Source organism: Panulirus ornatus, chromosome 35 (assembly GCF_036320965.1).
Source record: "Panulirus ornatus isolate Po-2019 chromosome 35, ASM3632096v1, whole genome shotgun sequence".
Classification (NCBI taxonomy): Eukaryota; Metazoa; Arthropoda; class Malacostraca; order Decapoda; family Palinuridae; genus Panulirus; species Panulirus ornatus.
The window spans coordinates 17235556-17251016 of record NC_092258.1 but is presented as its reverse complement, the minus strand read 5'-3'; the positions used below and the strand labels follow the sequence as shown (position 1 = coordinate 17251016).

General features: G+C 42.4%; 1 long non-coding RNA gene across 4 annotated transcripts in view; it reads right to left on the bottom strand.

The window, feature by feature from the left end:
• Window positions 1-15461, bottom strand: part of LOC139760188 (uncharacterized) — a 164706-nt gene that overhangs the window by 125734 nt on the left and 23511 nt on the right. For all 4 annotated transcript variants that reach the window (XR_011715272.1, XR_011715270.1, XR_011715271.1 and 1 more), the window contains exon 4: window positions 12605-12656. This is a non-coding gene — a long non-coding RNA (uncharacterized lncRNA). The remainder of the gene's footprint in view (window positions 1-12604; window positions 12657-15461) is intronic.

Here is a 15461-nt window from a genome sequence, read left to right as displayed (position 1 = left end):
TCGATCAAACCACCTCACACCACATATTGTCCTCAAGCATCTCATTTCCAGCACATCCACCCTCCACCGCACAACTCTATCCATAGCCCACGCCTTGCAACCATATAACATTGTAGGAACCACTATTCCTTCTAACATACCCATTTTTGCTTTCCAAGACAATGTTTTCAACTTCCACACATTCTTCAATGCTCCCAGAATTTTCACACCCTCCCCCACCCTATGATTCACGTCCGCTTCCATGGTCCTATCCGCTGCCAAATCCACTGCCAGATATCTAAAACACTTCACTTCCTCTAGTTTTTCTCCATTCAAACTTACCTCCCAATTGACTTGACCCTCAACCCTACTGTACCTTATAACCTTGCTCTTATTCACATTTACTCTCAGCTTTCTTCTTTCACACACTTTACCAAACTCAAAACTCAGTCACCAGCTTCTACAGTTTCTCACATGAATCAGCCACCAGTGCTGTATCATCAGCGAATAACAATTGACTCACTTCCCAAGCTCTCTTATCCACAACAGACTGCATACTTGCCCCTCTTTCCAAAACTCTTGCATTCAACTGCCTAACAACCCCATCCATAAACAAATTAAACAACCATGGAGACATCACACACCCCTGCCGCAAACCTACATTCACTGAGAACCAATCACTCTCCTCTCTTCCTACATGTACAGATGCCTTACATCCTCCATAAAAACTTTTCACTGCTTCTAACAACTTGCCTCCCACACCATATATTCTTAATACCTTCCACAGAGCATCTCTATCAACTCTATCATATGCCTTCTCAAGATCCATAAATGCTTCATAGAAATCCATTTGCTTTTCTAAGTATTTCTCACATATACATATACATACACAGACATGTACATATATACACATGTACATATCAATACTTGCTGACTTTATTCATTCCCGTCGCCATCCCACCACACATGAAATAGCATCCCATCCTCCCCCAGCGAGGTAGCGCAAGGAAAAGACAACAAAGGCCACAATCGTTCACACTCAGGCTATAGCTGTCATGTGTAATGCACCAAAACCATAGTTCCCTTTCCACATCCAGGCCCAACAAAACTTTCCATGGTTTACCCCAGACACGTCACATGCCCTGGTTCAATCCATTGACAGCAAGTCGACCCCAGTATACCACATCGTTCCCATTCACTCTATTCCTTGTACGCCTTTCACCCTCCTGTATGTTCAGGCTCCAATTGCTCAAAATATTTTTCACTGCATCAATCCACCTCCAATTTGGTCTCCTGCTTCTTCTTCCCTCCACCTCTGACAAATACGTCCTCTTTGTCAACCTTTGCTCGCTCATTCTCTCCCTATGTACAAACCATTTCAATACACCCTCTTCTGCTCTCTCAACCGCACTCTTTTCTTTAACACATATATCTCTTACCCTTTCATTACTTACTCAAACAAACCACCTCACACCACATACTGTCTTCACACATTTCATTTACATACATCAACACTTCTCCGAACAACCCTATCTATAGCCCATGCCTCACAACCATGTATCATTCTTGGCACCTTCAAACATACCCATTTTTGCTCTATGAGATGACATTCTCCCCTTCCACACATTCTTCAATGCTCCCAGAAACTTCGAACCCTTCCCCACCCTGTGACTCACTTCCACTTCCATGGTTCCATCCACTGCTAAATCCACTCCCAGATACCTAAAACACTTCTCTTCCGACAGTTTTTCTCCATTCGAGATTACCTCCCAATTAACTTGTCCCTCAACCCTACTAAGCCTAATAACCTTGCTCTTTTTCACATTTACTCTTAACTTCCTCCTTTCATACACTTCAAACTCAGTCACCAGCTTCTGCAGTTTCTCACATGAATCAGCCACCTGGCACTGTATCATCAGCAAAAAACTGACTCACTTCCCATGCCCTCTCATCCACAACTGACTGCATACTTGCCCCTCTCTCCAAAACTCTTACATTCACATCCATAACAACCACATCCATAAAGAAATTAAAGAACCAATGAGACATAACGCACCCACGCCAAAAACTGATATTCACTGGAAACCAATCACTTTGCTCTCTTCCTACTTGAACACATGCCTTACATCCTTGGTAAAAACTTTTCACTGCTTCTTGCAACTTACCTCCCACACCATATACTCAAAAAACCCTTCACATAACATCTCTATCCACCCTATCATATGCCTTCTCCAGATCCATAAATCCTACATACAAATCCATCTGTTTTTCTAAGTATTTCTCACGTAACTTCTTCAAAGCAAACACCTAATCCACACATCCTCTACCACTTCGAAAACCATACACTGCTCTTCCCCAATCTGATTCTCTGTACACGCCTTTACCATCTCAATCAATACCCTCCCATATAATTTCCCACAAATACTCAATAAACGTATGCCTCTGTAATTTGAATACTCACCCTTATCCCCTTTGCCTTTGTACAATGGCACTATTGCATGCATTCCGCCAATCCTCAGGCACCTCACCATGATTCATACATACAGTGAATATCCTTACCAACCAATCAACTACAAAGTCACCACCTTTTTTATAAATTCCACAGAAATACCATCCAATCCAACGCCTTGCTGGCTTTCTTCTGTAAAGCTTTCACTATCTCTTCTCTGTTCAACAAACCATTCTCCCTGACCCTCTAACTTCGCACACCACCATGACCAAAACAACCTATATCTGCCACTCTACCATAAAACAACCTATATCTGCCACTCTATCATCAAAAATATTCAATAAAACTTCAAAAAATATTCACTCCATCTCCTTCTCACTTCGTTACTTTTCAGTACCTCCCCATTTGCCCCCTTCACCTATGTTCACATTTGTTCTCATGGCTTATGCACATTATTTGCCTACTTCCAAAACATCTTTTATTCTCCCTAAAATCTAAAGACTTTCTCTCACCACAACTCTCATTTGCCCTATTTTTTTACTTACCTCTTGCACCTTTCTCTTGACCTCCTGCCCTTTTCTTTTATAAATCTCCCAGTTATTTGCACTAATTCCCTAAAAAAATCATCCAATTGCCTTTCTCTTCTCTTTCAAAACCAATCTTACTTCATCCCACCATTCACTACCCTTTCTAATCTGCACATCTCCCACCTTTCTCATGCCACATGTATCTTCTGCACAAGCCATCACTCCTTCCCTAAATACATCCCATTCCTCCTCCACTCCCTTATGTCATTTCCTTTCACCTTTTGCCAATCGGCACTCAATCTCTCCTAGCACTTCCCCACACGTCTCATTTCCAAGCTCACTTACTCTAACCACTCTCTTCACCCCAATGTTCTCTCTCCTTTTCTGAAAACCTCTATGAATCTCCACCTTCGTCTCCAAAAGATAGTGAACTGACATCCCTCCAGCTGCCCCTCTTAGCACATAAACATCAAAAATTCTCTCTTTTACACACTTAACATGCCTATCCCTGGGGATACGGGAGAAAGAATACTTCCCACACATTCATCGCGTGTCGCAGAAGGCGACTAAAGGGGACAGGAGCGGGGGGCTGGAAACACTCCCCTCCTTGTCTTTTAACTTTCTAAAAGGGGAAACAGAAGAAGGAGTCATGCAGGGAGTGCTCATCCTCCTCGAAGGCTCAGATTGGGGTGTCTAAATGTGTGTGGATGTAACTAAGATGACAAAAAAGGAGAGGCAGGTAGTATGTTTGAGGAAAGGAACCTGGATGTTTTGGCTCTGAGTGAAATGAAGCTCAATTGTAAAGAGGAAGAGTGGTTAGTGAATGTCTTGGGAGTAAAGTCAGGGGTTAGTACAAGGAAAGGAGCAAGGGAAGCAGTAGCACGACTCCTGAAACAGGAGTGGTGGGAGTATGCGATAGAGTGTAAGAAAGTAAACTCTGGATTGATGTGGGTAAAACTGAAAGTGGATGGAGAGAGATGGGTGATTATTGGTGCATATGCACCTGGGCATGAGAAGAAAGATCATGAGAGGGAAGTGTTTTGGGAGCAGCTAAATGAGTGTGTTAGTAGTGGTGATGCACGAGACCGGGTTACAGTGATGGGTGATTTGAATGCAAAGGTGAGTAATGTGGCAGTTGAGAGAATAATTGGTGTACATGGGGTGTTCAGTGATGTAAATGGAAATGGGGAAGAGCTTGTAGATATATGTGCTGAAAAAGGACTGGTGATTTGGAATACCTGGTTTAAATAGAGATATTAATAAATTATCCCTGGGGATAGGGGAGAAAGAATACTTCCCACGCATTCCTCACATGTCATACAAGGCGACTAAAGGGGATGGAAGCGGGGGGCTAGAAACCCTCCCATCCTTGTATTTTAACTTTCTAAAAGGCGAAACAGAAGAAGGAGTCACGCAGGGAGTGCTCATCCTCCTCGAAGGCTCAGACTGGGGTGTCTAAATGTGTGTGGATGTAACCAAGATGAGAAAAAAGGAGAGATAGGCTGTATGTTTGAGGAAAGGAACCTGGATGTTTTGGCTCTGAGTGAAATGAAGCTCAAGGGTAAAGGGGAAGAGTGGTTTGGGAATTTCTTGAGAGTAAAGTCAGGGGTTAGTGACAGGACAAGAGCAAGGGAAGGAGTAGCACTACTCATAAAACAGGAGTGGTGGGAGTATGTGATAGAGTGTAAGAAAGTAAACTCTCGATTGATATGGGTAAAACTGAAAGTTGATGGAGAGAGATGGGTGATTATTGGTGCATATGCACCTGGGCATGAGAAGAAAGATCATGAGAGGCAAGTGTTTTGGGAGCAGCTGAATGAGTGTGTTAGTGGTTTTGATGCACGAGACCGGGTTATAGTGATGGGTGATTTGAATGCAGAGGTGAGAAATGTGGCAGTTGAGGGAATAATTGGTATACATGGGGTGTTCAGTGTTGTAAATGGAAATGGTGAAGAGCTTGTAGATTTATATGCTGAGAAAGGACTAGTGATTGGGAATACCTGGTTTAAAAAGACAGATATACATAAGTATACATATGTAAGTAGGAGAGATGGCCAGAGAGCATTATTGGATTACGTGTTAATTGATAAGCGCGCGAAAGAGAGGCTTTTGGATGTTAATGCGCTGAGAGGTGCAACTGCAGGGATGTCTGATATTCATCTTGTGGAGGCGAAGGTTACAATTTGTAGAGGTTTTGTGAAGAGAGTGGTGAGAGTAAGCGAGCTTGGGAAGGAGACTTGCGTGAGGAAGTACCAGGAGAGACTGAGTACAGAAAGGAAAAAGGTGAGACCAAAGGACGTAAGGGTAGTGGGGGAGGAATGGGATGTATTTAAGGAAACAGTGATGGCTTGCACAAAAGATTTTTGTGGCATGAGAAACATGGGAGGTGGGCAGATTAGAAAGGGTAGTGAGTGGAGGGATGAAGAAGTAAGATTATTAGTGAAAGAGAAGAGAGAGGCATCTGGACAATTTTTGCAGGTAAATAATGCAAATGAGTGGGAGATGTATAAAAGAAAGAGGCAGGAGGGCAACAGAAAGGTGCAAGAGGTGAAAAAGAGGGCAAATGAGAGTTGGGGTGAGAGAGTATCATTAAATCTTAGGAAGAATAAAAAGATGTTTTGGATGGATGTAAATACAATATGTAAGACAAGGGAACAAATGGGAACTTCAGTGAAGGGCGCAAATGGGGAGGTGATAACAAGTAGTGGTGATGTGAGAAGGAGATGGTGTGAGTATTTTGAAGGTTTGTTGAATGTGTTTGATGATAGAGTGGCAGATATAGGGTGTTTTGGTCGAGGTGGTGTGCAAAGTGAGAGGGTTAGGGAGGATGATTTAGTAAACACAGAAGAGTTAGTAAAAGCTTTGCGGAAGATGAAAGCCGGCAAGGCAGCAGGTTTGGATGGTATTACAGTGGAATTTATTAAAAAAGGGGGTGACTGTATTGTTGACTGGTTGGTAAGGTTATTTAATGTATGTATGACTCATGGTGAGGTGCCTGAGGATTGGCGGAATGCGTGCATAGTGCCACTGTACAAAGGCAAAGGGGATAAGAGTGAGTGCTCAAATTACAGAGGTATAAGTTTGTTGAGTATTCCTGGGAAATCATATGGGAGGGTATTGATTGAGAGGGTGAAGGCATGTACAGAGAATCAGATTGGGGAAGAGCAGTGTGGTTTCAGAAGTGGTAGAGGATATGTGGACCAGGTGTTTGATTTGAGGAATTTTTTTTTTTTTTTTTTTTTTTATACTTTGTCGCTGTCTCCCGCGTTTGCGAGGTAGCGCAAGGAAACAGACGAAAGAAATGGCCCAACCCCCCCCCATACACATGTACATACACACGTCCACACACGCAAATATACATACCTACACAGCTTTCCTTGGTTTACCCCGGACGCTTCACATGCCTTGATTCAATCCACTGACAGCACGTCAACCCCTGTATACCACATCGCTCCAATTCCCTCTATTCCTTGCCCTCCTTTCACCCTCCTGCATGTTCAGGCCCCGATCACACAAAATCCTTTTCACTCCATCTTTCCACCTCCAATTTGGTCTCCCTCTTCTCCTCGTTCCCTCCACCTCCGACACATATATCCTCTTGGTCAATCTTTCCTCACTCATTCTCTCCATGTGCCCAAACCATTTCAAAACACCCTCTTCTGCTCTCTCAACCACGCTCTTTTTATTTCCACACATCTCTCTTACCCTTACGTTACTTACTCGATCAAACCACCTCACACCACACATTGTCCTCAAACATCTCATTTCCAGCACATCCATCCTCCTGCGCACAACTCTATCCATAGCCCACGCCTCGCAACCATACAACATTGTTGGAACTACTATTCCTTCAAACATACCCATTTTTGCTTTCCGGGATAATGTTCTCGACTTCCACACATTTTTCAAGGCTCCCAAAATTTTAGCCCCCTCCCCCACCCTATGATCCACTTCCGCTTCCATGGTTCCATCCGCTGACAGATCCACTCCCAGATATCTAAAACACTTCACTTCCTCCAGTTTTTCTCCATTCAAACTCACCTCCCAATTGACTTGACCCTCAACCCTACTGTACCTAATAACCTTGCTCTTATTCACATCTACTCTTAACTTGAGGAATGTATATGAGAAATACCTAGAAAAGCAAATGGATTTCTATGAAGCATTTATGGATCTGGAGAAGGCATATGATAGAGTTGATAGAGATGCACTGTGGAAGGTATTAAGAATATATGGTGTGGGAGGCAAGTTGTTAGAAGCAGTGAAAAGTTTTTATCGAGGATGTAAGGCATATGTACGTGTAGGAAGAGAGGAAAGTGATTGGTTCTCAGTGAATGTAGGTTTGCGGCAGGGGTGTGTGATGTCTCCATGGTTGTTTAATTTGTTTATGGATGGGGTTGTTAGAGAGGTAAATGCAAGAGTTTTGGAAAGAGGGGCAAGTATGAAGTCTGTTGGGGATGAGAGAGCTTAGGAAGTGAGTCAGTTGTTGTTCACTGATGATACAGCGCTGGTGGCTGATTCATGTGAGAAATTGCAGAAGCTGGTGACTGAGTTTGGTAAAGTGTGTGAAAGAAGAAAGTTAAGAGTAAATGTGAATAAGAGCAAGGTTATTAGGTACAGTAGGGTTGAGGGTCAAGTCAATTGGGAGGTAAGTTTGAATGGAGAAAAACTGGAGGAAGTAAAGTGTTTTAGATATCTGGGAGTGGATCTGGCAGCAGAAGGAACCATGGAAGCGGAAGTGAATCATAGGGTGGGGGAGGGGGCAAAATTCCTGGGAGCCTTGAAGAATGTGTGGAAGTCGAGAACATTATCTCGGTAAGCAAAAATGGGTATGTTTGAAGGAATAGTGGTTCGAACAATGTTGTATGGTTGGAGGCGTGGGCTATGGATAGAGTTGTGCGCAGGAGGGTGGATGTGCTGGAAATGAGATGTTTGAGGACAATGTGTGGTGTGAGGTGGTTTGATCGAGTATGTAATGTAAGGGTAAGAGAGATGTGTGGAAATAAAAAGAGCGTGGTTGAGAAAGCGGAAGAGTGTTGTGAAATGGTTTGGGCACATGGAGAGAATGAGTGAGGAAAGACTGACCAAGAGGATATATGTGTCGGAGGTGGAGGGAACGAGGAGAAGTGGGAAACCAAATTGTAGGTGGAAAGATGGAGTGAAAAAGATTTTGAGTGATCGGGGCCTGAACATGCAGGAGGGTGAAAGGCGGGCAAGAAATAGAGTGAATTGGATCGATGTGGTATACCGGGGTTGACGTGCTGTCAGTGGATTGAATCAGGGCATGTGAAGCGTCTGCGGTAAACCATGGAAAGTTGTGTGGGGCCTGGATGTGGAAAGGGAGCTGTGGTTTCGGGCATTATTGCATGACAGCTGGAGACTGAGTGTGAACGAATGGGGCCTTTGTTATCTTTTCCTAGCGCTACCTCGCACACATGAGGGGGGAGGGGGATGATATTCCATGTGTGGCGAGGTGGCGATGGGAATGAATAAAGGCAGACAGTGTGAACTGTGTGCATGGGTATATATGTATGTGTCTGTGTGTGTGTATATATGTGTACATTGAGATGTACAGGTATGTATATTTGCGTGTGTGGACGTGTGTGTATATACATGTGTATGGGGGTGGGTTGGGCCATTTCTTTCTTCTGTTTCCTTGCGCTACCTCGCAAATGCGGGAGACAGCGACAAAGCAAAATAAAATATAAATAGTATATATGTATATGTCTGTGTGTATATATATGTATACATTGAGATGTATAGGTATGTGTATTTGCGTGTGTGGACGTGTATGTATATACATGTGTATGTGAGTGGGTTGGGCTTATCTTTCATCTGTTTCCTTGCGCTATCTCGCTAACGCAGGAGACAGTGACAAAGCAAAATAAATACATATACATAAGTATACGTATGTAAGTAGAAGAGATGGCCAGAGAGCATTATTGGATTACGTGTTAATTGATAGGCACGTGAAAGAGAAACTTTTGGATGTTAATGTGCTGAGAGGTGCAACTGCAAGGATGTCTGATATTCATCTTGTGGAGGCGAAGGTGAAGATTTGTAGAGGTTTTCAGAAAAGAAAAGAGAATGTTGGGGTGAAGAGAGTGGTGAGAGTAAGTGAGCTTGGGAAGGAGACTTGTGTGAGGAAGTACCAGTAGAGACTGAGGACAGAAAGGAAAAAGGTGAGAACAAAGGACGTAAGGGGAGGTGGGGGGGAGGAATGGGTTGTATTTAGGGAAGCAGTGATGGCTTCCACAAAAGATGCTTGTGGCATGAGAAGTGTGGGAGGTGGGTAGATTAGAAAGGGTAATGAGTGGTGGGAAGAAGAAGTAAGATTATTAGTGAAAGAGAAGAGAGAGGCATTTGGACGATTTTTGCAGCGAAATAATGCAAATGACTAGGAGATGCATAAAAGAAAGAGGCAAGAGATCATGAGAAAGGTGCAAGAGGTGAAAAAGAGGGCATTTGAGAGTTGGGGTGAGAGAGTATCATTAAATTTTAGGGAGAATAAAAAGATGTTATGAAAGGAGGTAAATAAAGTGCATAAGACAAGGGAACAAATGGGAACTTTAGTGAAGGAGGATAATGGGGAGGTGATAACAAGTAGTGGTGATGTGAGAAGGAGATGGAGTGAGTAATCTGAAGGTTTGCTGAATGTGTCTGATGATAGAGTGGCAGATATAGGGTGTTTTGGTCGAAGTGGTGTGCAAAGTAGAGAGGGTTAGGGAAAATGATTAGGTAAACAGAGAAGAGGTAATAAAAGCTTTGCGGAAGATAAAAGCTGGCAAGGCAGCGGGTTTAGATGGAATTGCAATGGATTTTATTAAGAAAAAAAAAGGGGGTGACTGTATTGCTGTTTGCTTGGTAAGGTTATTTAATGTATGTATGACTCATGGTGAGGCGCCTGAGGATTTGAGGAATGCTTGCATAGTGCCATTGTAAAAAGGCAAAGGGGATAAGAGTGTGTGCTCAAATTACAGAGGTATAACTCTGTTGAGTATTCCTGGGAAATTATATGCCAGGGTATTGATTGAGAGGATGAAGGCGTGTACACAGCATCAGATTGGGGAAGAGCAGTGTGGTTTCAGAAGTGGTAGAGGATGTGTGGATCAGGAGTTTACTTTAAAGAATGTATGTGAGAAATAATTAGAAAAGCAAATGAATTTGTATGTAGCATTTATGGATCTGGAGAAGGCATATGATAGAGTTGATTGAGATGCTCTGTGGAAGGTATTAAGAATATATGGTATGGGAGGCAAGTTGTTAGAAGCAGTAAAAAGCTTTTATCAAGGATGTAGGGCATGCATACGTGTAGGAAGAGAGAAAAGAAATTGATTCTCAGTGAATGTAGGTTTGCAGCAGGGGTGAGTGGTGTCTCGATGGTTGTTTAATTTGTTTATGGATGGGGTTATTAGGGAGGTGAATGCATGAGTTTCGAAAAGAGGGGCAAGTATGCAGTCTTTTGTGGACTAGAGAGCTTGAGAAGTGAGTCAGTCGTTGTTATATGATGATACAGCGCTGGTGGCTGATTCATGTGAGAAACTGCAGAAGCTGGTGACTGAGTTTGGTAAAGTGTGTGAAAGAAGAAAGCTAAGAGTAAATGTGAGTAAGAGCAAGGTTATTAGGTTCAGTAGGGTTGAGGGACAAGTGAATTGGGAGGTAAGTTTGAATGGAGAAAAACTGGAGGAAGTGAAGTGTTTTAGATATCTGTGAGTGGATTTGGCAGCAGATGGAACCAAAGAAGCGGAAGTGAATCATAGGGTGGGGAAGGGGGCGAAAGTTCTGGGAGCATTGAAGAATGTGTGGAAGTCGAGAACATTATCTCGGAATGCAAAAATGGGTATGTTTGAAAGAATAGTGGTTCCAACAATGTTATATGGTTGTGAGTCATGGGCTATAGATAGAGTTGTGTACAGGAGGGTTGATGTGCTGGAAATGAGATGTTTGCGGACACTATGTGGTGTGAGGTGGTTTGATCGAGTAAGTAATAATAGGGTAAGAGAGATGTGTGGTAATAAAAAGTGTGGTTGGGAAAGCAAAAGAGGGTGTTTTGAAATGGTTTGGTCACATGGAGAGAATGAGTGAGGAAAGTTGACCAAGAAGATATATGTGTCAGAGGTGGAGGGAACGAGAAGTGGTAGACCAAATTGGAGGTGGAAAGATGGAGTGAAAAAGATTTTGAGTGATCGGGGCCTGAACATGCATGAAGGTGAAAGGCGTGCAAGGAATAGAGTGAATTGGAACGATGTGGTATACCGGGGTCAACGTGCTGTCGATGGATTGAACCAGGGCATGTGAAGTGTATGGGGTAAACCATGGAAAGTTCTGTGGGGCTTGGATGTGGAAAGGGAGCTGCTGTTTCAGTGCATTATTACATGACAGATAAAGACTGAGTGTGAACGAATGTGGCCTTTGTTGTCTTTTCCTAGCACTACCTCGCACACATGCGAGGGGAGGGGGTTGCTATTTCATGTGTGGTGGGGTGGCGATGGGAATGAATAAAGGGAGACAGTATGAATTATGTACATGTGTATATATGTATACGTCTGTGTGTGTATATGTATGTATACGTTGAGATGTATATGTGTGTGTGTGTAGACGTGTATGTATATACATGTGTATGTGGGTGGGTTGGGCCATTCTTTCGTCTGTTTCGTTGTGCTACCTTGCTAACACAGGAGACAGCAACAAAGCAAATAAATAAACACACCTAACAATTAACAGTTAATCCAATAATGCCCTCTGGTCATCTCTCCCGCTCACACATGTATACACAGGTATCCCCAATCACCAGTCCTTTTTCAGCACAGAAATCCACAAGTTCTTCAACATTTCCATTTACAACACTGAACACCCCCATGTACACCAATAATACCCTCAACTTCCACATTACTAACCTTTGCATTCAAATCACCCATCAATATAACCTGGTCTCGTGCATCAAAGCTGATAAGACACTCACTCAACTACTCACATAACACTTGCCTTTCATGTTCTTTCTTCTCATGACCAGATGCATAGGCACCAATAATCACCCATCTCTCTCCATCCACTTTCACTTTTACCCCTATCAACCTAGAGTTCAATTTCTTACACAAACTAACTACTCTGATGATGAAAAAGTATATTGACTCATTCGAGCTAAGGTGTCTGCCTATGAGTTTGTAACATTACTAAAAGTGAAATCATCATGGACTACTCATTCAGCAACCACCTAGGCCTGGTAAGCAGCTTTGAACTAGAGGCACACACCAAAATGCACATTTTTGTGTAGATGAGTCACTCATCCCATGTAAATTTGTCTGAAGAAGTTTAACAAGTTTAGATCGTTTTTTTTTTCTTTTTTTTTTCCAAAAAGAAGGAACAAAGAAGGGGGCCAGGTGAGGATATTCCACAAAGGCCCAGTCCTCTGTTCTTAACGCTACCTTGCTAACGCGGGAAATGGCAAATAGTTTGAAAGAAAAGAAAAAAGATCTCTAATGTACTGCAAATAGCGCATATACTCTCTAGATATTTAAAGTGTACACCCAGAACAAAACCTAAACTGTTGATAGGCAATGTTTCATGACAACTAGGCATAAATTTCTTCAGCATATTTGGACCTCCATTTTAATGAAGTAGTGGTTCACACAAAGGTGTTTGTACTCACCTTATCAAGAATAGCACAACTAGCAGTCGCTCTTTCTCCAGTGAAACAGGCCCTGGAATTACAGACAAAATGTAAGCATGATTTATACTCACTCCCTATAAGATACAAGTTTACAAAATTAAATCAGAAATGAAGATTGCTTCAAATATCGATCAGTCGGCAATTCCTATCAAAGTAGGTTCATCATAATATGAAAACCAGTATACATATAATTTTCCCAACTATCCATGACTACATCACTGATACATTCTAAAATAAATTAAGTTAAAGTCAATTTAAGATAGTAAAACAACACCTTGTAATCAATGTATCTTACCAATGTTGTGTTCTAACAATATAACAATTTAAGAGAGAATAAAATAAGTATCAGCAATATACTACAAACCTGATCAGCTAATTTGACAGAATTCTGCTTTAGCAGCATTACTGCTTCGGTTTGGCTTGAAAAATGCGAAGCTAATGCAATGGTGGATTTTCCTTCAGCAGGTACAGAAAACCCTTGATTTAAAGGACTAATTGGGGAAAGGAGTGGCCATTAATACCAAAAGTCTGCTAAATCAAATGGAACCAATGATTTTTCTTAACTCCTCTACAACAGTAAGGCTTAAGTGTATGGTATGATAGTTGGGCGATGGGAAATGGACAATAGGGGAATCCTTGCCGGGCAATTGGAGGCAGAAGTCATGATTGAGATAGAGGTGATACCACCCCTATCTTGTGAAAGGTTACCTCATTATAATAAAGTGAGGATGGACTAAATGCTTTCATTGCACCTCTTAAAAATCACTTGATGCCACTTCGAATAGTAAAGATTGCAAAAGCATTTAATAAGTAAAGTCATAATTCTGAAATAACAAACACATTCCATACAAACTGACCACATGATAGCTTGAGGCAGACTGAGACAGAAACAATGCAAGTCCACGCTAAACTTCCCAAAATCAAGTGCAATATAAAATGCATGTGGTGCTGCATTTTTGGTTTGATTTTTTCTTAACTATTATTCATTAATGTACTGCATTATCATTTGTCCGTTAAATCCAAAATCAGTTATACCGGGGACCGTTATACCGAGTTTACTGTATTGGATTGAACAGTTTGGAGTAACCGCTATACTGATCCCTACATAATTTTCACAAGAGCAATGATTGCTTTCTCTCATGCATGTGGTACCAATGTAGATGATGCTCTTGTAAAATATGATCAAAGTCTGAAAGTAGATAAACAAAATATATCTATTTATTTATTTTGCTTTGTCGCTGTCTCCCGCGTTAGCAAGGTAGCGCAAGGAAACAGACGAAAGAATGGCACAACCCACCCACATACACATGTATATACATACACGTCCACACAAGCAAATATACATACCTATACATCTCAATGTATGCATATATACACACACAGACATATATATATATATATATATATATACACATGTAGATAATTCATATTATATATTATATTTTGCTTTGTCGCTGTCTCCCGCGTTTGCGAGGTAGTGCAAGGAAACGGACGAAAGAAATGGCCCAACCCACCCCCATACACAATGTATTTACATACGCGTCCACACACGCAAATATACACACCTATACATCTCAATGTACACATATATATACACACACAGACACATACATATATACCCATGCACACAATTCACACTGTCTGCCTTTATTCATTCCCATCGCCACCTCACCACACATGGAATACCATCCCCCTCCCCCCCTCATGTGTGCGAGGTAGCACTAGGGAAAGACAACAAAGGCCCCATTCGTTCACACTCAGTCTCTAGCTGTCAGGCAATAATGCCCAAAACCACAGCTCCCTTTCCACATCCAGGCCCCACACAACTTTCCATGGTTTACCCCAGACGCTTCACATGCCCTGATTCAATCCACTGACAGCACGTCAACCCCGGTATACCACATCGATCCAATTCCCTCTATTCCTTGCCCTCCTTTCACCCTCCTGCATGTTCAGGCCCCGATCACACAAAATCTTTTTCACTCCATCTTTTCACCTCCAATTTGGTCTCCCTCTTCTCCTTGTTCCCTCCACCTCCGACACATATATCCTCTTGGTCAATCTTTCCTCACTCATCCTCTCCATGTGCCCAAACCACTTCAAAACACCCTCTTCTGCTCTCTCAACCATGCTCTTTTTATTTCCAAACATCTCTCTTACCCTTACGTTACTCACTCGATCAAACCACCTCACACCACACATTGTCCTCAAACATCTCATTTCCAGCACATCCATCCTCCTGCGCACAACTCTATCCATAGCCCACGCCTCGCAACCATACAACATTGTTGGAACCACTATTCCTTCAAACATACCCATTTTTGCTTTCCGAGATAATGTTCTCGACTTCCACACATTCTTCAAGGCCCCCAGGATTTTCGCCCCCTCCCCCACCCTATGATCCACTTCCGCTTCCATGGTTCCATCCGCTGCCAGATCCACTCCCAGATATCTAAAACACTTCACTTCCTCCAGTTTTTCTCCATTCAAACTCACCTCCCAATTGACTTGACCCTCAACCCTACTGTACCTAATAACCTTGCTCTTATTCACATTTACTCTTAACTTTCTTCTTCCACACACTTTTCCAAACTCAGTCACCAGCTTCTGCAGTTTCTCACATGAATCAGCCACCAGCGCTGTATCATCAGCGAACAACAACTGACTCACTTCCCAAGCTCTCTCATCCCCAACAGACTTCATACTTGCCCCTCTTTCCAAAACTCTTGCATTCACCTCCCTAACAACCCCATCCATAAACAAATTAAACAACCATGGAGACATCACACATCCCTGCCGCAAACCTACATTCACTGAGAACCAATCACTTTCCTCT